This window comes from Gorilla gorilla, chromosome 3 (assembly GCF_029281585.2).
Source record: "Gorilla gorilla gorilla isolate KB3781 chromosome 3, NHGRI_mGorGor1-v2.1_pri, whole genome shotgun sequence".
Classification (NCBI taxonomy): Eukaryota; Metazoa; Chordata; class Mammalia; order Primates; family Hominidae; genus Gorilla; species Gorilla gorilla.
This window is the reverse complement of record NC_073227.2, coordinates 174,257,913-174,284,263: the sequence shown is the minus strand read 5'-3', so window position 1 is coordinate 174,284,263 and position 26,351 is coordinate 174,257,913. Positions and strand designations below refer to the sequence as shown.

Below are 26,351 nucleotides of genomic sequence, written 5' to 3'. Positions count from 1 at the left end.
GACCCTTTAATGTTATACATTGCACAAGTGATTGTGTGCCAGGTGGTATACAAGGCACTGGTGATAAAAAAATAAATGACACGAACAGAACCTCTCAAAATCACTCCTGGGGACTGAGTTATCTGCCTTCAGCTCAGAGTCTCAAGGATCAGGATAGCCCTTTGCAACCGGGCTGTATTTGCAGTAAAGGTGACCCAGGTCAAGCACCCCTGACTCCCTGCCCAGTATGTTTCCCGCAGGGAGCTGCCCCAAACTGAAGACATATCCAGGTGGGATCTGCCCAGCACAGAGCAGAGCAAGACCATCACTTTGCTTGCTCCAGGCTCTATCCTTCTATTAATTACCTCTGAGGTCTTGGCACTTTTCTCATATTGACTCATATTGAACATAAATTCATGCCCAGCAACCCTATCCAAGGAGGAATTTTGGTTGGTCTGGTATCATTTATTCTTATGGAACTCAGGATGCTTTTTTTTCTAGGTACTAACAAACCATCCCATTAATATTCCTTCTCTAGCATTACTCTTGATAGGGAGTTCTGTAGTTTTGTAGAAAAGACTGAAGTAGGCCTGGTGTGGTGGCTCACACCTGTAATCCCAGCACTTTTGGAGGCCAAGGTGGGCAGATCCCTTGAGGTCAGGCACTCTAGACCAACCTGGTCAAGATGGCAAAACCCCGTCACTACTAAAAATATATAAATTAGCCAGGCATGGTGGCGCGTGCCTGTAGTCCCAGCTACTTGGGAGGCTGAGGCAGGAGAATCACTTGAACCCAAGAGGCCGAGGTTGTAGTGAGCTGAGATGGGGCCTCTGTACTCCAGTCTGGGTGACAGAGTGAGGCCCTGTCTTTAAAAAAGAAGAGAAAAGAAAAGAAAAAAGACAAGCAAAACACAAGGTTCTGCCATGCACTGATTATTAAATGCCCAAGTAATAACATGTCTATTCCTTCATTATTCTTTGTCCTGCTCTGACTGTAACAAAAAGCAAAAGCATGCAAACACAAAGCTCTTTTGTTTCGCCCATTGTTTGGCCTGGAGAATTCAAAGTTGACTCTATCTGTCTTGAGTATACCCGGAATGTAATCTCCCGGTGCTAACTATGGGTTCCTGATTGCATCCGTGTCCACATCGATGTGCACATCGGTATCAAGTATTGTTTTTCTCTTAAGCAGAGCTCCATTACCACACTTCTCATTTTAACAATTAAATTCAAGGCGGTGTCAAGTTCCTGCTTGCCTCACCAGTTTACCTTGTTTAATTAATGCAGTGGTTTTGACTACAGGGCTGGGATTTAAGAGTTCGGGAGTCTCCGTGGGCGACTGAGCTGGTGGAGGCTGAACAGAGGCCCCCAGGGCCGGGGCGGGAGCAGGGAGGTGGCCGAGGCGGGAGCAGGGAGGTGGCCGAGGCGGGCGCGCTGCTAATAATGCCTGCCTCTTCCACACATTCTTTCCTCTCGGTCCCAGATAGTGGATTACTTTTAGACCAACATGTAATTCAGAGAGAACCTCACAAATGTTCCTCTCTGCTGACCAAATCACCCGACCTCTACGATTCCATCCTGCGGTCATAACCACCGACCTGGGGAAATCTCAGACAGCCCCGGCCACGCATGCCAGGCGGAGCCCTAAGGGCTTTCACCCCGCAGGCTCTGCCGGGGGCCCGGGCTCCATAGCAACAGGCCCCGCCCCGAGGCGGGAGCCGAGCTGCGCTCAGGCGGAAGAAAAGAAGGCGGGTCCCCTCCACCCAGATGGCGATTGCGCGCCGGTATTCGGAACCTCTGTCTTTCCCCCACCCCCTCTAGGTTTCCTTTTCTGACCTTTTTGTCTCACCAGGAAACAGAACCACTTTGTAAAAGAACTGATTCAAGTGGTGGCGATGTGGGGAAGAGGAGGGAGTAAGGCCCGCGGTGACAGCATTAAAAGCTGGGAGCCCTGGGGATTGCCCCCGCCTGGCCCTCCAGCAACAGGGGTTCTCCCGACTGTGGCCTTTTCCCGTGTCCGGGGTCGACAGCTCTTTGCCTGCTAACCCTGGAGGGTTCTGAGCCGATGCGCCCATGCTGGGGGTGGGACTTTCTCCGAGTAACATGCCTGGGTTTCCATGCTTTGAAACCTGGAGGTGACACTGAAGTAGGAGCCTGGGCACCTTGGCAGAGGGAGCTAATCAGAGGACAGGGGAATCTGACACCATCCTCAGAAGGCTGCCCCTCCAACATGTTACCAGAAGAGTATTTTCCTAAGCAACCTGCCTGGCACTACAACTCAGGGTCACTTTCATCCACGATTAGAATCCTATGATGAAAGTCAGAATGCATCTGCGATTAAGGCACGGGCTCTGGAGACATATCTGGATTTGCTTTATCTGCAGGTTGCTCCTTGCCTGTCTGTTAGCTCGTTTGTAAAATGCTACCTCCTAATGCCATTGTGATGATTAAATGATCCAGTGTGTCACTGTCAGCCCCATGCCTAACACACAGTAAGTCTCAGGTGCGATAGTGGAGAAGAGGATGGGCTCTAGAGCCAAGAATGGGTTTGGATCCTGGCCCTGCCACTTAAAAGTTGTATAACCCTAGGTAAGTAATTTAACCTGTATTCCTCAATTACCTCAAGTGTACGGGGGATGACAAGGGTACTGACTACATAGCGTTGTTAGGAGAAGGAAATGGTTTGTTTAGTCTATGTAAAGAACCTGATCTAGGCCGGGCGCGGTGGCTCACGCCTGTAATCTCAGCACTTTGGGAGGCCGAGACAGGTGGATCACCTGAGCTCAGGAGTTCAAGACTAGCCTGGCCAACATGGTGAAACCCTGTCTCTATTAAAAGTACAAAAATTAGCCGGGCATGGTGGCAGGCGCCTGTAATCCCAGCTACTCAGGAGGCTGAAGCACAAGAATCGCTTGAATCCCGGAGGCGGACGCGCCAGTGAGCAGAGACTGTGTCACGGCACTCCAGCCTGGGGGACAGAGCGAGACTCCATCTCAAAAACAAAAAAAACAAAAAAAAAACAAACAAAAAAACATGATCCAATGCCTGATGCATCATAAGCAGTCAGAACATAAATTATTACTATCATTATTATGGCCACTACTAGATTTATGAGTTCCTTTAGAAATGACTGATAATTCACTTTTTTTACTCCTGGAGCTGGGCTCATTTAAGGATTCAGTAAGCATCTGTGGGGTTTTTTTGGACATAGGAATAGTTTAATAAAACACTACACTTCATCACCTTTTCATAAGCCAAATAAAATACATCAATAAATGATAGCGAGCAGAATCATGCAAAATCAGAAGAGATATGCCTATACAGTTTTTTTTTTTTTTTTTTTTTTTTGAGACAGAATCTCACTCTGTTTCCCAGGCTGGAGTGTGGTGGCGCTATCTCAGCTCACAGCAACCTCAGCCTCCTGGGTGCAAGCAATTCTCCTGCCTCAGCCTCCTGAGTAGCTGGGATTACAGGCATGTGCCACCATGTCCAGCTAATTTTTTTGTATTTTTAGTAGAGACGGGGTTTTGGCATGTTGTCCAGGCTGATCTCAAACTCCTGACCTCAAATGATCTGGCTGCCTCGGCCTCCCGAAGTGCTGGGACTACAGGCGTGAGTGACCGCGCCTGGTGCCTAGACACTTTTATCACACCAGGCTGGACACAGCCTCCCTCTGCATCCTCACCCACTTAGCACTGGTGTCTCCCTGCTGGTTTTGACACAGCTGAGAGGCTGCAGTGCTACTTTGTTACTCTTGCTGAGGTCTCACACTAACTCTAGTCCCAGGCCAGTCCCAGGAAGGAAGAGAGTCTGTTCATGCCTACCTGCCACTGGTTCTCATGAGAAAGAAACCTGGACTTTTGTGCTGGTCAGCGGCCTGTGGAAATGAGTCCTCAGTGGCCGGTCGGTATCTCTCCCTTAGAGCCAGCAGCCTTCTTAAAAAGATCAGAAGAGAAATGATTCCTTTTGGTCCCCTTCCAGCGTCAGTTTTGCCTTTTGATGTAAGTCATCGTCTCTGGACATGAGAACGGGAGGCCTCACTTCCACATCCTCCTCCAAATGAATGCACTCTAAACAAACATTGATGCGCCTCTCAAGGTTGGCATTGCATCTGGACCAGTGCCAGGAAGCCACAAGGCCACCAGAGGCAGAGGGGAAGAGCAAGGGCGGAAGAATAGAAGTCAAGCAGCAGCAGATGGAATGTGTGCACGGTCAGGTGAGGCCTGACCCGAGGGTGTTGTGCCTGGACCTGTGAGCCCTTGGTCAGGGTGAGCCCAGTGCCAAGCAGAGCCATCCATGACCTTAGGGCCAATGCTAGGCACCCTGACTCTTCCTTGATAATGTCTCTCATCCTCCATTCTTCCTCCCCCTTTCTCCCACCCTCTTTCCTACTCCCTATCCACTTCATTCAACAGGTTTTTAACTTAGCTTCTACTATGTGCTAGGCACTGTGTTAGGAGCCACAGATAGTCACTATCCTTAAGGAATGTACACATTCTCATAAGAGAGACAGATACTAAATCTCAAATAATAAACTAAATTACTTGAAACAGAAGTTAATTAAGCTTCAGACAATTAACAATTTTTATCTGTGGCCTCTACTTCAGACCCACCTAGGAAATACAGGCATGTTGGTGTTCTGTGGTGGATAAGAATCCAGGCTCTGGAATCAGACAAATGTGGGTACAAATCCCAGCTCTGATACTGCCCAACAGTGTGATTTTGGCCAAATTACACCACCTCTCCTACCCTCCTTTTCTTCATCTGTAAAAAGTAAAAGAGATACTTTTTACTTTTTAAAAGAGATACTTTTTATAGGGTTGTTATGAGGATTAAACAATGCCCAAAAGATGCTTAGCACGTTGCCTGGCACATAGGAAGACTCAAAATATGTGAACTATTGTTGCTGTTTAATTATACAAGCAAAGAGGTCAGCAAACCTTTTCTGTAAAGGGCCAGTATAGCAAACACTTTATTGACTTGTGAGTCAATACAGTATCCGTTGCAACTGCCCAATTTTATTGTAGTGTTAGAGCAGCCATTAACAGTAGGTAAAGGGGCTGGGTGTGGTGCCTCATGCCTGTAATCCCAGCACTTTCAGAGGCTGAGGCAGGCAGATTGCTTGAGCTCAGAAAATTGAGACCAGCCTGGGCAACATGGCAAAACCCTGTCTCTACAAAAAATACAAAGAAACTAGCCGTGCATGGTGGTGCACACCTGTAGTCCCAAATACTTGGGAGGCTGAGGTGGGAGGATCGCTTGAATCCAGGAGGAGAGGTTGCAGTGAGCTGTGATTGCACCATGCATTGCCATCCTGAGCAACAAAGACAGACCCTGTCTCAAAATAAATAAGTATATAAACAAACAAATAAATAACAGTTGGTAAAGGAATGATTATAACTGTGTTCAATAAAATTATATTTATAAACACTGAAACTTGAAATAATTTTCTCATGTCACAGAATATTATTTTTCTGTTGGTTTTTTCCAAATTATTTTTATTTAAACACGTAAAAACCATCATTAGCTCACTGGTTGTACAAAAACAGGCCGTGGGCCAGATTTGACTCACAGGCCATAGTTTGCCCACCCCTGCTCAAGCCTAACAAAATGGCTGACACACCTTTCATAGATTTTGCTTCAGAGGAAAATCCAGTTGGTGGGTCTGTAATACCCTAACTCACTGTCTGGACATTAAGACACAACCTGGTCTGACTAACAACATTATAAACCAACCCAAGGATAGCAAAAACCTTGTAAATGAAAAACAATACCTACAGTTTACTTGTGCATAAGCCAAGATAAGTAAGTAAACAGAACTTACCATTGGCTTGTGCAGAAGATAAGAAATGGAAAAGATAATCAGTTCCTTAGACGCATGATCACCCTGTGTTTTGCAGGTGGAGGCAAGCTGCTCCTGACAGGTGCAAGAACTGACTGTGTGTGTACTTTGCTTCTCAATGCTGTGCACAGACACGTGCAGCAAGAACCATCTCAGAGGGTCACAAGCCCCCTAGATTTTACCCACAGAAGATGGGAGAAAAAAGAACCTGTGATGAATGAAGAAAGCTGGGGAAAATGAGGGAAGGCAGGAGGAACCTGCCAGAAACAAGCCAAGTCCCACCAACATGGAAATCAGATCACAAATGATTTAGCTGTAAAACAGGTATCCCAAGTTATGCCGTATAATTCCCAATTCCATTCTTTCCTTTCCTTCTCCCTTTCCCTCTTAAGTATCTGTGGATAGAAACAGGATGTTATGTTTTACTTTCTCCTGCAATGTAGGAAGATATTTATTCTCTAGTTCATATCCAATTATTTGCAGGCCAGAAATTCTTTCTCTAATAATATTAAAATATGTACCTGTTCCAAAGACACTGCAATTAATAAAGTTGTTTCCCTCGACCCAGAGGAAATGCAAAGCTTTCTTATAAATCCATTCCAAGAATCAAATTTGTTCGTGGACATCTTCAAAAAACTATGTGTTGCTAGGTGCAGTGGTACACACCTGTAATCTCAGCTACTTTGGAGACTGAGGCAGGAGGATTGCTTGAGCCCAGGAGTTCAAGATCGGGCAACATAGTGAGGCCTCCTCTCTAATTGAAGAAGAAGAAGAAGAAGAAGAGGAAGAAGAAGAGGAAGAGGAAGAAGAAGAAGAAGAAGAGAAGAAGAAGAAGAAGAAGAAGAAGAAGAAGAAGAAGAAGAAGAAGAAGAAGAAGAAGAAGAAGAAGAAGGCGGCACAGTAGCTCATGTGTGTAATCCCAGCACTTTGGGAGGCTGAGGCAAGAGGATTGCTTGAGGCTAGGATTTCCAGACTAGCCTGGGCAACATAGGGAGACCCCATTTCTACAAAAATGTTTAGAAATTAGCAGGAAGTGATGGCGCATGCCTGTGGTCCCAGCTACTTGGGAGGCTGAGGCAGGAGGGTCACTTGAGCCTGGGAGGTTGAGGCTGCAGCAAGCAGTGATTGTACCACTGCTCTCTCTCCAGTCTGGGCAATAGAATGAGAGATCCTGTCTCAAGGGGAAAAAAAAAACAAAAAGGAGGGGGAGGAAGAAGGAGAATAAGAAACCACATATTATCCATGCCTAGCCATTTTTACTAGATAAAGAATTTGCTTATCTAGCCTGATTGACATGTTGAACTGTCCTCAAGGTCAGATGTCACAATAACACCCTCTGACTTAGTAAGGACTCTCCTCTGGGAAGAACATGGCCTAGGTACAGGTGTCTCCATCCTTAATAGTTTGAGTCATAGATAACCAGCTGGCTGCCTATCAGGTTGCCACTTGGTTTTAACTACTATCTGCTGAGGAAAGAAAGCAAGTCTATTACCTTAGACTTCTGTCAAAAGCAAAAAGTGAGGATCTGGGATCTAGCAAGGATGTAACTGCATCCAGTGCTCCCCATCCCTGTGGGCTTTGCCCACAGTCAAGGAACCTGGCACTGCTCTTCGTCTTTGCCCTGCCACATGGCACAGCACTGGTACTCTCTCAACGAAAAGAGTCACCCCATCATATGGATCTTCAGTTTTAAACCCAACAACCTGAATCAAGGGCATAAACTCCATCACCTTCTCTATCACTTTCCAATTGTGTGGGAGGCTTCAGTTCAGTTTGGTGGTGCTGATAGGAAGCTTGGGGGGCTCCACCCTAGCCTCAGGCCTACCTCCTAGTCCACTTCCCTGCTTGCCTTGGCAGGGCCTCTCCACCAGTAACGAAGCAGGAAGGCAGAAGACTGTCATCCTTTCATAGAATCAGAGGTGTGTTTGAAGTTGGAAAGGACCTTGGAGGTGACAGAGTCCTGTGGTTTTAAAGCCATGAAATCCTTTCTCTAGAGAGCTGCCCGGGCCCTGGGGCCCCTGCCAACATGCTCACCTCCCACTCATGCTGCCTCCACCCCCGCCCATCTCTTCAGGACACCTGGTGCTCAGTGGACATATCCAGTTTGATCACCATTGTATAGACAAAGAAACAGAGAGCTGGGGAGGTGATTTGATCCCAGCCCCCACCGTGCCTTACAACCAGCAAGTGGCAAAGCCATTCGCAGATCTCAGGCCTGACTCCGAATGCCTGCTGCTCTCCATCTGCCCTGGCGTCCTCTCTTTACAGGCAGACCCAGGGAGCTGGAGGTCTGTGCAGGCTGCCTGAGTTTCTTTACAATTTCAGTAGTTCTGTCGAGCCTGTTCCACAACAGACACAAATGGAAATACAACAAGCAAAGGTCTTGCTAAGTGAGACTAGAAAACGATGCTGAGGAATAGCAAATAGCTCTCATGCTGCACTGGTCTGCTTGAAGAGTTAATGGTTAAGAGTTTATAAATATGCAAACACCAAGGTCGAACAGCAGGAGTTCCCAAGACAGCAGAGAAACAGGAACCTACCACAAAGGATTGTGGTACTAAAAGGTTAAAAATCCGCCCATCCACATGGCAAAGGGCAGGGAATAAATAAACCACGACATCCTGTTAGAGGGGGATTCACAGAGAAGGCAGACTCCTGGGAATAGGAAAGCAAAAAAAAAAAAAAGATACAAGACAAAATAGACCAAGGCTAAGTACCAACTTTGTGTAGTTAAGAATCCGCATATCCTCGGATTGACCTTGACAATAAAAATCCAACACTAAAATAAACATGTAAGAGCGGAGTTACATCATTAGCAGTTGTGAAGACTGTTATGAAGCCTTTTAATCCGGTCAAATTGGTGAGCAGGGTGAAGTGATAAAAGCACACAGATTTATTCAAAGGACCCACGTGGTTGGCATCAGATGGCCATCATGTTCCAGCACCTTGCCTGCCCCCTGTTCCATAATGGGCCTCAGTAGAATTCCCATTCTATTTTTAATTAGCTATTAACACATGTTTGTTTGCCCCCAGAAATGGGAAAACCCAATCTTCATTTAAACTTAGACTATAAAAGTTATTCATTATAAAAACAGGTTTCATTTCTATTTTTCTGTTTACTCTAATGGCCAGTGCTCTCCTAGCAGCATCCTGGGACCTTTATCCGGCATACATGTGGCCTCTCCTCCATTCTCTCTGTACTGTTTCTGGCTTTTCAAGAATCTGTGCACCCGTTTCCTCAGGTCGAAATTCTGAGATAAGTTCAGAAAAGGAGGCCGCCTTGTTTTAGTTCATGGCTAAATGAATGGATCTTCATGAGCAACGAGGCTCTCTTAATGCAAGGTTCCTGCTCCTCCTAGCCCTGCTGTTCCTCCTGCTCCCTGGGTTCTCTGCTTACATGCTCAAATGCTGCCTCCTCTCTGAGGCCTTCCTAACCCTCCTGACTTAAGTGGGTGTGCCCCTTTGTTATGTATCACTCTGCCCTATTTGACTCCTTCACGGCAGTTGTCACAGTTCGTAAGGGAATATTTGTTTGTTTAGTTAGAGGTGTCTGGCCCACAAACCTGTGACCTCCATTGGGGAGGGGGCAGGACCATCCCCCAATGATGGTGCAGCACAAATGCAGTCTTGGCACATGGCTTCCAACAGTGTGCGATGAGGAAGGACTGGGTGTCCAGCCTGCCTAGACATTAGCCAAAGCTGTGTGATCAATGCTGCTCTGGGGAACACAGCCTCCTAGACCAGGTACTCCTGTGAAACACCTCAGAACTACTTGTTATGATCGGACATCAGCTAAAGATCCCTTTGAGCTCTTGTAGAAGGGATCTGTTAGGAAAATGGTGTAAGCAAGATCATCTTAACCTACTTAAGAGTGACACATACTCTACAGGAAAAGGTTTTTTTGTTTGTTTTTCTGAGAGGGAGTCTCGCTCTGTCACTCAGGCTGGAGTGCAGTGGCACAATCTCGGCTCACTGCAACCTCCGCCTCCCAGGTTCAAGCGATTCTCCTGCCTCAGCCTCCGGAGTAGCTGGGATTACAGCTGTGCATCACCATGCCCAGCTAATTTTTGTATTTTTAGTAGAGACGAGGTTTCACCATGTTGATCAGGCTGGTCTCGAACTTCTGACCTTGTGATCCGCCTGCTTCAGCCTCCCAAAGTGCTGGGATTACAGGCGTGAGCCACCATGCCCGGCCAGGGAAATGATTTTAACATACTTACTGAAAATATTCTCCTCCAGTCACTGAGGTATGCTTTATAACATATTTACATGGTTATATGGTTATTGGATACATGAAAATACTGGAAGTAATAAAATTAAAACAACTGTTTAGATATTCTGTAGTTTGCTCTTGCTTTTTCATGTATTCTGAATTCATGAGCTGTTAAAATCTGGAGAGCCCTAGAAGCATAGGTAGTAACCTTCTACTGATGGTAGAAGCAGTGTAGGAAAAGACACCATTTACCCTAAACTAAGTCCTTTCACAGTGGCTGAAGGTAGTCTAATTACTAAACATTATTTGATTTTTGTTTTAAGTAGGAGAAAAATATTTACTGCTTATGCAAATATGTAGTATAAACTGTGATACAAAACCTCTTCCTTCCAACTGGCAGTCTGAAAACAATATTGAAAAGAAAACACTACCAAATAAGATATTGTGTCTTACTTTTATTGCCTGGCTTCAGGTATTTGCAATATTATTAAAGGAAAACATTTTCAAACATAGTCTACCAATTCTTATGAACACTTTGGCAGCGATAATCTTTTGTATTTAAACCAAGTAAGGAATTTGGGTATGAGCATGATATTCAGCCTTTATTAGGGATCCTACTTACTGCTGCAGAAAGTTAGGATGCTGGCCAGGCGTGGTGGCTTATGCCTGTAATCCCAGCATTTTGGGAGGCTGAGACGGGTGGATTGTTTGAGCCCAGGAGTACGAGACCAGCCTGGGCAACATGGTGAAACCCCCTCTCTACTAAAAATAGAAAAATTAGCTGGGTGTGTGGCACATGGATGCAGTTCCAACTACTCGGGAGGCTGAGACAGGAGAATTGCTTGAGCCTGCCTCCCAAGAGGCGGAGGTTGCAGATAACGCTACTGCACTCCAGCCTGGGTGACAGAGCGAGACTCCATCTCACAAAAAAAAAAAAAAAAAAAAAAAAAAAAAAAAGAAAGAAAGAAAGTTAGGATGCTGTCATGCATAGACATTTCATATCGTTCGAAAATGTTGTTTCTTATTAAGACAAAGATGAACAAAGGAGACATGTATATACCTAATAAAAGATGTTATATGTTGAAGAGAAAGGAGAACAAGAAAGGCAAGAGAGAAGAAGACAGAACGAGAAGAAAACCTGGTGCAGGCCACTTACTTCTAACATTCATGTATTCATTCATTTATTCCACTTTCATGCAATGATGATGCAACCGCTTACTAGACACAAGGCACTTTTACACTAAAGGGGATGTGAAGCAGTATCATGGTGGTTGCATTCTTTAACACTTACAAATAGAGGATAACTTTCTTTCTTAGTTAGAAAGGAATAGAAAGAAAATAACAGAAAGGCAAAGAGAGAGAGAGAGCACTATCTTTATGATAAAATCTCCAAAACAATTCTATCAAAGCCAGAGTTCTTTTTTTTTTTTGAGACGGAGTCTCGCTGTGTCACCCAGGCTGGAGTGCAGTGGCGCAATCTCGGCTCACTGCAAGCTCTGCCTCCCACGTTCACGCCATTCTCCTGCCTCAGCCTCCTGAGTAGCTGGGACTACAGGTGCCCGCCACCACGCCTGGCTAATTTTTTGTATTTTTAGTAGAGACGGGGTTTCACCGTGTTAGCCAGGATGGTCTCGATCTTCTGACCTCGTGATCCGCCCACCTCGGCCTCCCAAAGTGCTGGGATTACAGGCGTGAGCCACCACGCCCGGCCGCCAGAATTATTTTCTAACTAAGGAGACTGAGCACTAATCCTGTCAACAAGGCCTCAGCCACCTCTCATGATCTTATCTAACCCTAATCACCTTCCAAAGGCTCCATCTCCAAATACCGTCACAGTGGGGTTAAGCCTTCAACATATGATTTTGGGGGGATTCATGAACATTCAGTCCATAATAGAGAGCCCTTAGGTTTCTGTACAAGACAGTCTGTCTCTTCTGTCTCTGTGACCCCATCTCCTGGCCTCTTGCAGTGACTTAAAGCATCCAAACCTCTTCAAGTGCTGGACGTGCTGCAATTCCATGACCCAATCACAGGACATTTAAGCACAGCAGGTTTAGTGCATGCGACTGGAGCTGGAATCGCTATATTTCTTGGCTCCAGGCTTGTTGCCTTCCAACAAGTCTTCTTTAAAAGACTTAAAATGCACTCATTCTATGCCTCCAGAGAATCCTGGGTTATTCCAGTTCTCTTTCTTAAACCATTATACCTTTATACATGCTTTTCCTCTCCCTGGAGTCAGTCCTTTCTTCCCTTGCCAGAGATTCATACGATGCTTCCCAGGGCCAACCTCAAAAGTACTTAGAAGTCAATTTTTGGTCATTGCCAATATATTCTACATGTCTCTCCTGTCTCCAGTAAAGGAATATGTGATTTTTCACAACTGCTAATTCATTACCTTTACCTCTATGAACTTCGCTTGAGTACAAATTGTGAAATGTGTGATGTCATGTGTCATGCTTTATTAATTTGGAGGTTAGTACTTAATGAAAACATGTACTGCCCTAAAAATGATGTGTTAATTGGCTTATGGACTGGTTTCTAAGCATTGCTTGGAGGGTGGACTGACACACACAGAAGCCACTGTCACCATCACCTTCAGGCCCACCCTTACCCAGGGGTTAGATAGGGAGAGGGGCAGAAGGACAAATAAACAAGAAGGCCCAACTTCCTGGGCCCTTTTTCTTGGAGGTAAGAGGTTCAGGTTCAAAGATGGAAGAAACTGAGCTTTGGTTCACCTGGACTCAGAACTGGCTCCTGAGGTCATGCCACTGCCACTCCCCACAATGGCAGGTCACTTACCACACACTCCCACAGAAGCTTTCCAATGACTAGCGAAGGTGTAAGTCACAGAGGGAGGGAGTAGGAGAACATACTACCAATGGACCTTCTGTTTTTTTGAAAAAAAGATACAATTAAGTTTTAATATTTGTATAATATTTGTATAACCATTTGTATAACCATTCATAGATGTCCTGACTTTGATAAAGTAGAAAGTATGTATGTATACAACTACCACTCATCAATGTGTTTATGTATTTACATTTTCACATTTCATATATTTTGACTCTTTTTTTTTTGAGTCAGAGTCTCGCACTGTCGCCTGGGCTGAAATGCAATGGCGCAATCTCAGCTCACTGCAACTTCCGCCTCCTGAGTTCAAGTGATTCTCCTGCCTCAGCCTCCTGAGTAGTTGGGATTACAGGTGCCTGCCACCAACCTCGGCTAATTTTTTATATTTTCAGTAGAGACAGGGTTTCACTATGTTGGTCAGGCTGGTCTCAAACTCCTGACCTCATGATCCGCCCACCTCAGCCTCCCAAAGTGCTGGGATTATAGGCATGAGCCACTGCTCCTGGCCTCTTGACTCTTTTTTTATTAGTATGCACACTCCTAAGTAACTAAGAGCCATAAACAATAGCATTAAAAGTATATTAGTTCTAAAATTAATATTAATAATCAATTAATCAAAAATGCCTACAACAATGTGGTTATAATATGGTACTAATATTTACATGCCTAATTGCTAAATGTAGCAACTCCAGCTCCAACTGCATGTAGAAGAAATATATTTAAGAGTCAAAAGACAAGTTAAACCTTAATTTCCCACACCCCAACCCCCAAAAGTTAAATTAGCAAGCAGAAAGCACAACCAAATCTAGCTGATTTTCAATTCTATTTGTTTCCTCAAACACTTATGAGAAATGACAAGCAATGTAATGTCCTTGATACTGTAAGTTTACAAAGATGTTTAAGACATAATCCTCTGGCTGTGCAAGGTGGCTCATGCATATTACATGAGCACTTTGGGAGGCCAAGGCAGGAGGATTGCTTAAGCCTAGGAGTTTGAGACCAGGCCTAGGCAACATAGTGAGACCCCCATCTCTACCAAAAATTTAAAAATTAGCCAGGTATGGTGGTACACACCTATAGTCCCAGCTACTGAGGAGGCTGAGTTGGGAGGATCTCTTGAACCCAGGAGGTCCAGGCTGCAGTGAGCTGTGATTGTACCACTGCACTCCAGCCAAGGTGACAAGAGTGAGACCCTGTCTCAAGAGAAAAGAAAAGAAAGGAAAGAAAAGAAAAGAAAAGAAAAGAAAAGAAAAGAAAAGAAAAGAAAAGAAAAGAAAAGAAAAAGACACAATCCTCAGACTCAAAGAACTTGCCATAAAAAAAACAAGTATGTAAAGAAACTGCTATATAAAGGACAATCTTCTCCACAAGAAAAGCCCATAGTGGGTTGCTGTGGGATGCAAAGCAGAATTGAGGACAACTACTACTGTTTGTTTAAAAAAAGTAGATCACTAAAGGTTCTAGAATTGTCATGTGGTAGCATTTGAGAGGGCTTTAGTGGGTTTGTGGGGCTAAACAGAAAGAGCCAGCATGAATAGGCATACAAGGAAATGAGGTATGGGGCACAGTGAAGGAGTAAGGAGCCTAGTTTTCCATGGTATGAGGTACAAGATGAGGATAAGTAGAAGAAAAGGCTAGAACATGCAATAGAAGCCATGTTGGGGATGGCCTTAACTGTATCCATGCATTCCCATGCTGCTATGAAGAAATACCCGACACTGGGTAATTTATAAAGAAAAAAAGGTTTAATTGACTCACAGTTCTGCAGGACTGGGAAGGCCTCAGTAAACTTACAATCATGGCAGAAGGCACCTCTTCACAGGGTGGCAGGAGGGAGAATGAGTGCAAGCAGGAGAAATGCGAGATGCTTATAAAACCATCGGATCTCAAGAGAACTCTCTCAGAATCATGAGTACAGCATGGGGGAAACTGCCCCCATGATTTGATTCCCACTGGATCCCTCCGACGACACATGGGGATTATGGGAACTATTAGGTTGGTGCAAAAGTAATTGCGGTTTCCACCATTACTTCCAATGGCAAAAACTGCAATTACTTTTGCACAAACCTAATACAATTGAAGATGAGATTTGTGGGGGAACACAGCCAAACCATATCACTAACTGCCAATGTTAGCAGAGTACACTCATCAGAGCATTCTGAGAAGCACAGGCAAGTGACAAAACTCCGCTTTAAGAAGACTAATCTGGCTGCAATTAATAGGATAAATTTCCTGAAAGTGAGAAAGCAGGGTCACCAGTAAGGAAATTATCACAACCATTTGCTCATTCACTCATTCATGCATGCATTATTTCATCAATATGTCAAGTACCTGCATGACCATATGTCAAGTACCTACATGTACTGAGGGAGCTTTGGATACAGTGACAAACTGTATGTCACATGGAGCCCTCAGGAGACTTAGAATCTAGGGGGAAAGAAGGTATCATAGTTTAGGTGGTCAAGAATTCTGATGGAGGTGAGCACAGGATGTTGGCAGGGTCCTGGAGGAGGTGACACTTGGGTTGAGCCTTGAGGGAGGAGTAGGGCTTGGTCAAAGGAAGAAGTGTGGAAAAGGTAATCTGACCAGAAGGAATAGCTGGTGCAAAACTGCAAAGCTCTTCAACAACCTGACAAATTCAGGTCTGTAAGAAGCTCTAGAAAGAGGTGAATTGAGCCTTCTTTAAAAATGAAAAAGAATCACAGCCATTTATTAACTACTCTGTATGTGCTGGGTACTATTCTATACACACAATAATTCATTTAATTATCTTAACTTGGTGGGGCACCATGGCTCACACCTGTAATCCCAGCACTTTGGGAGGCTGAGGCAGGTGGATCACTTAAGTTGAGGAGTTCGAGACCAGCCTGGGCAACATGGTGAAACCTCATCTCTATGAAAAATACAAAAAATTAGGCAGGTCCTGCCTGTAGTCCCAGCTACTTGGGAGGCTGAGGCAGGAGAATTCCTTAGGCTCAGGAGGTCAAGGCTGTAGTGAGCCGTGATCATGCCACTGCACTCCAACCTGGGCAACTGAGCAAGACCTTGTCTCAAAAAAAAAAAAAATTATCTTAACTCTATGAAGCAGGCACAGCTTTTCCCATTTTACAGAGGCACAAACTGACTTTGAGTGCTTCAGAAATTTGCTTCTCAGAGTCACACAGCTGTCACCAATGATTAGTGACTTCAAGCCTACATCTTTCTGACTGGAAAACCAATTTGTATTAAGCCCTGAAGGATGGGAAAGAGTGAGTCATACAACAAAAAAGTGGAACAAGCATTCAAGGCAGAGGAAACCTGAAGACATATGTCTGTTAGTGGAGGAAGACCAACTAGAAGCAGTTTGGAAGCACCACATATGAAGTACACAGCCGGGGGCAGCAGAGGGGTCTGTGTGCTCGAGGGTGGGACAGGGCACTGGGAAGGTTAAGAATTGGAGAGAGAAAGTGGCAATGAATTGAGTTGAACTTTGGACATGCTGAGTTGGAGATGCATGTAGAACAACTGCCTGGAGATGTCAAATAGCTGCTGAGTTATAGTTCTAGGCTCAGAAGAAAGGTCTGGGTATTGAATAAAAATTTGACCTATAGATCCAGGCAGGAAAACAAATCATCATCATAAGCATTGACTGTTAACCAGGCACAGCACCTAATGCTACCTATGCATTTTCTGTTTAACACTCTCAACAGCCATACAGAGTAGGTAACTTATGAGCCTCATTTTACAGACAATGACTCTAAGCCACAAGGACATTCAGTAGCCTGCCTAGGGTCATAAAGGATCTGCATACTTCTACATTCAGTTTCCAAACTTTTGTGACTGAGATCCGCAGCAGAAATGTATTTTATGTTGCAGTCCAGTAATAGATACATATATTTCACTGAAACAAAGGTTGCATGAGATCACATTTAGCCCGATGCCCTCTGCTATTTCCTATTCTATTTCATTTTTCAGTAAACTGGCTGCAACTCACTAACTTGATTCACAACCCGCTCATGAAGCCCACAGTTTGGGAATCGCTATCCAACACCTTCTTTCCTCCCACCCCTGTATCACAGCGCGACTGCAAGGATGAGGGAGATGCAAGCGACATCATAGATGTCAAGGAGAAAACTGCACTTCTGAGTGGTTGTGAGTCTTGAGCATAAAATGATGAGAATTTAATCTCTTCTGCCAAATAATGCCCCAAGGACATGTCTGTGGAAGCTAGCTCTTCCGCAGTGACTCATTTACACCTGTCAGGAGTATTTATGGGGATTGAAGCCATTATTGCTGCCAAGCTTTCTCACTGTATGGTGCAGGAAAAGATGCAGATGCACTTAACTTTGAAGAATTTTAAAGTTGTTAGTTCTAAAATTGCTATGGTATTACATTGGAGCAGGATTTGGGCACATATCCCAAAGCAAAGCAGCCCGGTGCCTGTACTCCCCTTGCATGTAATTCCTGCAAACAGTGATTGCAACAGGAAATCATACCTCCATGGCAGAAATTACGCAATGCAACATTTAACATCTCTCTCAGCAGGAAATGGTTTTGCTGGCAGGAGTTTTGGAATTAACCATAAAAAGATATCATAGACCCTGAATGTATGCATCCATCCTTCCTTCTACTTCGTAGGAAGAGAGGAAATGTTCCTTCCCACCAAAATTGAAGCATTCTCAGTGGCCCACCTGCCTCCCTACCACCTCCACGCCTCACTCCTTCAACCCTTTCCTCTTTAACACCATCATTTCCTCCCTTCCCATGGGTTTCTTCCTTTCTGACTTCAAATACACATTGGTTTCCTCTAAAAAAACAAAAAAGCACCTCAGCAACAAAGAATTTTGGGGGTGATATAATTGGTCCTATCTCAACAGTAGTCATGGTTACAGAACTATATTCATTTGTCAAAATTCACAGAATTGAACACCAGAAAAGGTGAATTTGACTGTAAGTAAAGTAATCAATATCTCAAAAAGAAAACCCCACAACTTTCCAATAAAAGCCCCCCACACCATTTTCTAAATCCTGCCACGCTGTAATTATCATCTGACTTCCTTCCTTCCTTTCTTTGGCACTTTCTTTTCCCCATGTCCTCATTTTAGCTAAATCAAAGTCTTCTCCCAGTCGTCCCTCTTCTCCTCCGACCTTCTACTGGAAACTCTTTTTCTTTGGCTTTGGAGGTAGAGAACTTTACCATTTCTCCTCTACTTTAAATGCTTCTTATCCTCATTCTTAGCAATCTTCTAACTCCAGGAATTTGCCAAAACATCAAGCCATTGCTCTTCTCCTACATTCACTCACTCAGAGACCGCACCCACTCTTGTGATTAGATGACTGCTAGAATGCATTTGACTTCCAAATCAATGTCTAGAGAGAGGGCAGCTGGCTTAGGTTTCCAGTGGCCCAGGGGACAGCTCCACCCGGCTCTGTCACCACCTCCAATTCAGCACCTGCAGCTCTGAGTCTCCCCCTGCTGCCTTTGCTAGCCACTCTTACTGGAGTGGATGATCTCATCACTGGAGCTTCTCCCAGGGCCAGAAACCCTGAAGACACCACTCAGCCCCTAAGTCAGGTACAAAGGAGGCAGGAGACATGGGAATGTTCTGTAAACTGTTATGTTCTAGACTTAACGACACATTACCATTGCTACTACTTAAATCTTTTCAACTCTTCCTTTGAAATGTGTCTTGATTTTACCTACTTTTCTCCACCCCCGCCTCCACGTATGGCCTCTAGTTCCCTCCCTTCCCTCCAGCATATTCTGCATGCTGGGGTCAGTCCACTCTCACTAAAACACCTCTTTCCCTCTCACTGTGCCGGTCACGACTCAATTTTTTTTATTTTTGAAAATTTATTATTTATTTATTGTTTTGAGATGCAGCCTCACTCTGTCACCAGGCTGGAGTGCAGTGGCATGATCTAGGCTCACTGCAACCTCTGCCTCCCAGGTTCAAACGATTCTTCTGCCTCAGCCTGCCGAGTAGCTGGGACTACAGGCGTGCACCACCACGACCAGCTAATTTTTGTATTTTTAGTAGAGACGGGGTTTCACCATGTTGGCCAGGCTGGTCTTGATCCATCTGCCCGCCTCAGCCTCCCAAAGTGCTGGGATTACAGGCGTCAGCCACCTCGCCTGGCTACTCATGACTCTTTAAAGGTGGCTGTTAGAGTTGAATTGTGTCCCCCTCCCTCCAAAAAGATATATTGATGTCTCCCAGTACCTCAGATTGTGACTGTATTTGGAAATACTACAAGTTGAGTATCTTTTATCCTAAATGCTTGGGGCCAGAAGTATTTTTGGATTTTGGATTTTTTTTCCTATTTTGGAATATGTGCAGATACTGACTGGTTGAGCATCCGCAATCCAAAAGACTGAAATCCGAAATGCTCCAATGAGCATTTCCTTTGAGCATCATGTCAGCACCCAAAATGTTTTGGACTTGGAGCATTTCAGATTTTTGGATTTGGGATGCCTAACCTGTACAGTGTAGGTCTTTAGGGAGGTAATCAAGTTAAAATGAAGTCATTAGAGTGGGCCCTAATCCAATATGACTGATGTCCTTACAAAAAGGGGGAATTTGGACACAGAGACAGGCATGGAGGGATGATTATGTGAAGACACAGAACACTATTTACAAGCCAAGGGAAGCGTGGGACAGCCGGACGCTAGGACAGAGGCATGGAGCAGATTCTCCTTCATGCCACCACCCTTTAGAGCACCTAAGCATCAAGTCTGTATTTCTCCAATAGGCACTGAAGATCCTCTTTGATTCCACCTCCTTATTTCACCTCAATGCCCACGACTTCCTTGCCTAGACCTGCTCAGTCCCTCCTCCCATCAGATGTGTCTGGCTCCTAATCCCTGTCTGGAAAACGACTCTCCACCTTTGCTTGGGTTGTTCCCAATGCCCATTGTGCCCTTCCCACTTCCCTCTTCCATCTAAATCTTGCACATTCTTTAAGTTCTAACTTTAGTCCCTCTTCCTCAATTATATTATCTTTGATTTGTTATCTTATTGTGTTCTCTCTCTTTTCTGAACCATCATTATACTTAATGTCTGTATCATATGAGTTGACACTTGATTGTCTTGTTCACATGACTCCCTAATGGTTTCTTATGTGATATTCTTGGGTCTAGAGTTAAATTTAAAGTAAACAATCTCTATTGAAAACCACTTTTCCAGACACTTTCCTAGATTTGTTTTCTCAACAAAACATCCTTTCTTCTAGAGCTTCCCACAATTCTTGTATCCATTTATCATATGTCAACCAATCAAGTATACTTGAGCGTGTGTTTTAGTGAGAAAGACATCCTAGGTGTGAGTCCTGACTCCCCCTTTACTGGAAAAGTCACTTGACTTCTTGGAAACTTAGTTTCCTCGCTTCTAAGATGTTACCACTCAGGGACATTGTCAAGATAAGATGGAATTATTTCTGTGAAAGTGATTTTTAAATAGTAAAGCCTTGCTCAAATGAGAGGTTAAATCATTATTATGATCTCAGTTCCAAGTGAGCTCAGCTAGTTACCTGCTATGCTGATGAAATTATAGGCTTGAACCAAGTGAGCTGGTTCTTCTAGATTTGTGCCACAGGGGCCAATAAATTTCATAACTAATAAAAATTGATAGGATGGATGGAGAAAACTACAAAGCATATCCTGGTGGGTCAACAGGGTTATCTTCATAAATAAAAGACAGATAGCATACTGTCACCTCAATCTGCCTTAAGGCATGCAGTATCCCAGGTTCTCAGGAGAAACTGACAGTCCCCATATTTCCAGCTGTGGTACAATAAATCAACAAGGTAATATGTTATGCCTGAGACAAGTGTTTGTTTGGTGTGTTTTTTGTTTTTGTAACTGAATTCTACTGGTTTTAAGACTGAACATGGGCTGAGTGCAGTGGCTTATGCCTGTAATGCCAGCACTTTGGGGAAGTGGAGGCAGGCAGATCGCTTGAGCCCAGGAGTTGGAGACCAGCCTGGACAACATGTCAAAACCCTGTCCTGCAGAACATATACAAAAAGTAGCCAGTCATGGTGGCGTGCACCTGCAGTTCCAGCTAGTCGGGAGGCTGAGATGGGAGGATCACTTGAGCTCTGGAGGCAAAGGCTGCAGTGAGCCATGATCAAGCCACTGCACTCCAGCTTGGGCAGCAGAGCAAGACCTTGTCTCTTAAAAAAAAAAAAATAGTGTGGATGGCAAACGTATTGAGACTGTAAGTACTGTAGCAGTCATCATGTGTAAAATTCAGAAAGCCAGGGCCTAGGCCCCTAGAGACTGAAAGACAGATCTAGGACACGGGCAGGGGTGTATGTGCCTTGCCTTCTTCTCTCGGGTTAGCCTGTGAACTCCTGTCCCCCTCGGCCCCCATCAACAGATAGTAGCTGAATGAACTGGTTGAATAAGGAAGATTGAAGACTAAACTCTGCAGAGGTAGAAAGACCTGGCAGTACTTGGTGAATGCATTTATCCAAGGGACTTGAACAAGAGAAAATGCTTAGAAAAAAAATCTAACGAAAGAAATGTATTTAGTTCTATCGAGATTTAGTTTTAGCATGGAGTATACTGTGTGCAATAAGCCCCAAAGATGCCAAGAATATTTTGTACTGCATTACAAATGAAAACCAGCTTCCGTGCAGATGGGATTCAGAATTTCATACCCTGGCAAATCTGTCTTCCTTCTATTACAGAAACTACTTCAACTGTTCCAAGCAAATGCTTAATAATTATTTCCCCTTCTTGATGTTTAAAGGCTTTTTAACAAGAAAAATGAATTTGATTTCTAATAGATACTGTTTGAAAATTCAGAATCTGGCCAGGTGCGATGGCTCACGCCTGTAATCCCAGCACTTTGGGAGGCCCAGGCAGGCGGATCACCTGAGGTCAGGAATTTGAGACGAGCCTGGGCAACATGGCAAAACCCTGTCTCTACCAAAAAATACAAAAATTAACCAGGCGTGGGACCTGTAGTCCCAGCTACTTGGGAGGCTGAGGCAGGAGAATGGTTTAAACCCGGGAGGCGGAGGTTGCAGTGAGCAGAGATGGCACCACTGCACTCCAGCCTGAGTGACAGAGTGAGACTCTGTCTCAAACAAAACAGAACAAGACAAACGAAACAAAAAAATTCAGAATATTTGTTTAAGTGAAACAATATATGTGGACTACAAGAAAAATGCTTATAGAGGAAATCCCTAAGAAATCAAATTTCTTTGTCCTTTAATGAAATTGTGTTAAAAATGAGTAAAATATACTTTCTTCTCCAAGGTCTGTAGCTTAAGCAGAGACTTTAGAGTAAATGTCACAAGAAAAAGCAGCACTTTGCACAGGGCCCCACGTACCCTCACTCCCACCTCTTCCCTTTCCAGGCTCCCAGATCTTTTCCTGTTGTTTTAGTGGGTGGTTTGTGGTCTCTGAGTGGGCTTTCAGTCATCGGTTGCTTTATACGTGAGGTTACTAGATTGAGACACCATTTGTGGAGGGAAAAGGATGAAGGATACTCAAAGGCTAATTGCTACTTGAAGGCAGAAAATAGGGAAAAACAGCAAAAAGACTGCAGTTAGCCTCTGCTCATCCTACCTCTAAATAAATGGTCACTTGATTATACATGACTATGACTGCCGCGTGACCTGGGGCAAAAGAGAGCATTTATCATTGAAGGCTCATTTGCTGTAAAGCATGTGTGCCACAACAGATGGACAAAGCATTGTTTTTATAAAATGGAAAGCAGCTTTGTAAGAAAGAATTCTGTTTAATGGTGGCAGGAGTCTGGAGACCATATTCTGTAACTGTTGAATTGAGTTTTGATTGCTGGCTTCGTTATTGGCTAAGATTGAGAAGCTAAAGATACCCAGTTATTGCCATTTGTTTTCTGCAGCAACCCAGATCCGAACATCCAGAATACCCTCTACAAAACTGTATAGATTAAGTGTTATCTTTTAGCGAGCCACATTAATTTTTCTCCCTGGAGTTACTTTTAAAGCTATTCAGGACAGCTCATCTTAGCCATCAGACCCACACATGGGGTAAAGTGGCTGAGGACCCATGGGTATTTCTGTTCTAGAGGTCTCAGGAAGTACTAAGTATATGGCCAGGATTTGGGTGGTGAAGGAAATGGAGTGACAAGGATGATTCATACTTGGAAGGAGAGGAAGGACAGGGTGTCAGATGAAGCATCCACACAGTTGACAAGGGTGTTTATGGATAGAGAGTAGCTGATCCTGTGGCCTTCAGCCCATTTGGGTACCCTTTTATCCACTTTCTGTGGGTGACATCTCATTGGTCACGCTAAAGAAGGGGATATCCAAAATGTTTACCTCGCATAAGAGGTTCACTTTTATAATCTCTTTCTTGGACTAACATGGTAATTATTTTGCCTTCCATAAGCAGAATCCAGTGCATTGGAGGGAACCCTGGACATACGCTGAACAATAAGGAGAGCCAGCTGCCCAATATCTGCAAGGAGATTGTTCACAGCCAATACCAAGGAGAGTACTAAACACTGAGATAGATTTTGCTGCTGCTAAGGCAAACTATTATAATCTTGAACTACAAAAAGCGTGGGAGGATGTGGTCAGACAAGTTCCAGCCCTTCCCCTTCCCCCACCATGCCAGTTCACAATTTTAATTCCCAGGAGAATCACAACTGAAGCAGACTACCCAGCTGAAAAGAGAGACGTGCACCCTCCATTGTGTCCAATAGCCGAGGACATACAGGCAAGCTAACGAGATGCAAATCCCATTCAATATGGCTAATGCTTTTTTTATCCCTAACCAAAGACCTAGAAAACTCATTCAATTTGGTGGTTTTCTAATATAGCTTCCACACCATCGTTGAATGTGCAACACTAATTTAAATAAATTGCATGTAGTCAGCAAAAGACAGTTCTGTCTTTGTTTAGTCTGAGAGGCTATTTTGGCGATTAAAGAGACCCGATCTCATCCTCTTAATTAAGGCAAAGCTCAAGCCTGTCTACTATTCACCCTCAAGCAGTGTTTCTATGATGGGTTATTTTGGCGCTACCCAGGGCCACTGTTGAATTGTCTGGTAGCTGAAGAGAGGACATTTTAGGAATAGAACCGTGCACTGAATAAGAGTCTTGGGGTTAGGTAGCAAATGCCACTTCACCCAGGTAATGCTGAAAGAGCCTTTTACCGACACACCTTTCACTGCCAAAGGAAACAAATTTTAGGTTGGGGCCAACTTGATTCTCTCAGAAAGTGTTTGTAGCTGAACCACTGCAGAGGGTTCTACCACAGCCAGAGCTGATTTCCTCACTGAGGAAAGACTTGAGGAGCTCAGAGAACAGGAGGGAGAAGGATGCTCACTAATGCCTAAAGGTACCACCAGGACTTGAAAATTCCTTCAAGACTTGTTCTTTGCCTTTGAGGCTATTGTACTTTCCACATCATAAGCAGGGGGCTCAGAACATAGTATTTGCTCAATAAATCCTTGTTGGCTAGCAGACTGGGGCATGCGCTTGAAAATTATCTTTCCTTTCTTCTACCTGACTGGGCAGAACATTCTAAAAGGAAACTTGTTCTAATCTTTCACATTTTTGGTCTTAGATCTCTCTTTTCAGGAGTCTTAATCTGAGAGACTTTCCATTTTGTTTGCTTCCTGGTCCTCAGAGTCATCATCCCCGAAGGTCAGCAATGAGAGTACTAAAATGCTAGTCCTCATCCTAATGAGAGATAAGTAGGTCAGCAACTCTGTGCCTCTCTGAATATTTTAGGTTGGACCAATGACTGCATTAAACTAAAAAAGGCGTCCCTCAAACAGCAGACATTCTGAAACCTGAAAAACACTTACACTGAAGAGATGTCAGTTTAAAAGCGTATTCATCTCTCAAAACTCCAACTGCCTGCAGCATATTTCTACAAATTGCCCTTGTTCCAGAAGTCAGCATGTCTTAGGTTACTTCGTTTTACTGCAGTTAAGACAGAAGCAAAACCTGTATCCACAGCTTCTATTTGAGCACTTCTAAACAGTCTTAAATTAATAAAGATGCTGACATATATGGTATTTTTTTTAGACTCAAGAACACATTTTAGTCTCTTGGGCCAGCCCTTCTGCATAGACAAATTTCATCTACATATACAGTATATTATGAAAAAGGAAAATATTGAAAATTCTAGGGAGAGGATATTTCTGTTCAAGGATTAAGATGAGATTCAAAGGCAGGACATAGGCCAGGCACAGTGGCTCGAGCCTATAATTCCAGCACTTTGGGAGGCCAAAGCAGGAGGATTGCTTGAGGCCAGGAGCTCAAGGACAGCTTGGGCAACACAGTGAGCCACTGTCTCTACAAAAAATTTAAAAATTAGTCGGGTGTGGTGGCACATGCCTGTAGTCCCAGCTACTCGGGAGGCTGAGGTGGGAGAATAGCTTGAGCCCAGGAATTGGAAGATGCTGTGAACCATGATTGTGCCACTGCACTGAAGTTTGGGTGACAGACTCTCTAAAAAAATTAAAAAAGTAAAACCACAAACAACCAAAGGCAGGATATGCAAAAATAATATAGCGTTACATACGAAATAACTATATTAGTAATACAAAATATTTGCCAACAAAAGCTCACTTTCTGAGATTGAATTTCCAGTAAACCCTCTAACCAGACATAAAAGCTGAGTGTCTAGTAAATAGTGGCTCAAGGTCATGAAATTCACTCCCCTTAATTTCCTCTCTACCTATTTATCTCAAAGGTTGCACTTGCCAATTCTTTTAACCCTTAAACCAAATACTACCCATTTCAAAAGACCTGTCATTTTCTTCCAGAGAAAATACTAAATTAAACTCATGGATGGACTTTTTCAGACATGCCAACTAACAGGTCAGGCTGAAGGTCTAAAATGTAAAAGTATAAGAAATAATGTTGGGACTAAGTATGATATTATGCCAGCCTTTGCCTCAAGCCTTTTAAGATAACATTCACAGAATAGCCTCTCAAACAGACATTCTAAGCAGGAAGTCTTTTCTCAAGAAACCAAAAAGGAAAAGCATCACTGTTCCTGTCTTCATCATTAGTAGCAGCATCAAAAGCATTTGCCAGTTGCTGACCCGCCAGCATAAACTTTTAGTACCTGTACAAATCAAGCTAAAGCTGTCTTTGGGAATTTACAATCTAAGACATATTTGATATAAACCAAGCAGTGTCATTTTTCATGGAGTGGTGAAAGAAGGAGAAAGTTCTGATAATGTTATTGCACCAGGATTTCAGGGCTTCAAGATGTCATTTTCAAAGCTTCCTAGGGCCTTGCTATATTACCCCGTTGAGTTATCATCATTGAATAGGCCAAATTCTTACCAATCAGCACTAGGAGAGGTAGTGAGTAACTGCTGCTCAGAAAAGGCCAAGTAAACAGATCATTCCTGACACACAAAATAACTATCCAACCTCTTTCTAGAGTAGTCAATGGTCAGAAATTGAAAGGATAGAATTCAACCCAAGGACAGACTAAAGAAAAGGTCAGAGAATAAGATGTTAA

General features: G+C 43.9%; 1 protein-coding gene and 1 long non-coding RNA gene across 7 annotated transcripts in view; one reads left to right on the top strand and one right to left on the bottom strand.

The window, feature by feature from the left end:
- TRIM2 (tripartite motif containing 2) overlaps positions 1 to 26,351 on the bottom strand; it is a 187,252-nt gene that overhangs the window by 88,246 nt on the left and 72,655 nt on the right. The gene's annotated exons all lie outside the window — the stretch shown is intronic.
- Positions 2,464 to 23,686, top strand: LOC115934304 (uncharacterized). 2 transcript variants are annotated; one of them, XR_004070128.3, is made up of 4 exons: positions 2,464 to 2,567; positions 3,960 to 4,194; positions 5,879 to 6,144; positions 23,253 to 23,686. It is a non-coding gene; the product is annotated as an uncharacterized lncRNA (long non-coding RNA). The 2 variants fall into 2 exon arrangements; XR_004070129.3 differs by having other exon boundaries at positions 23,250 to 23,686.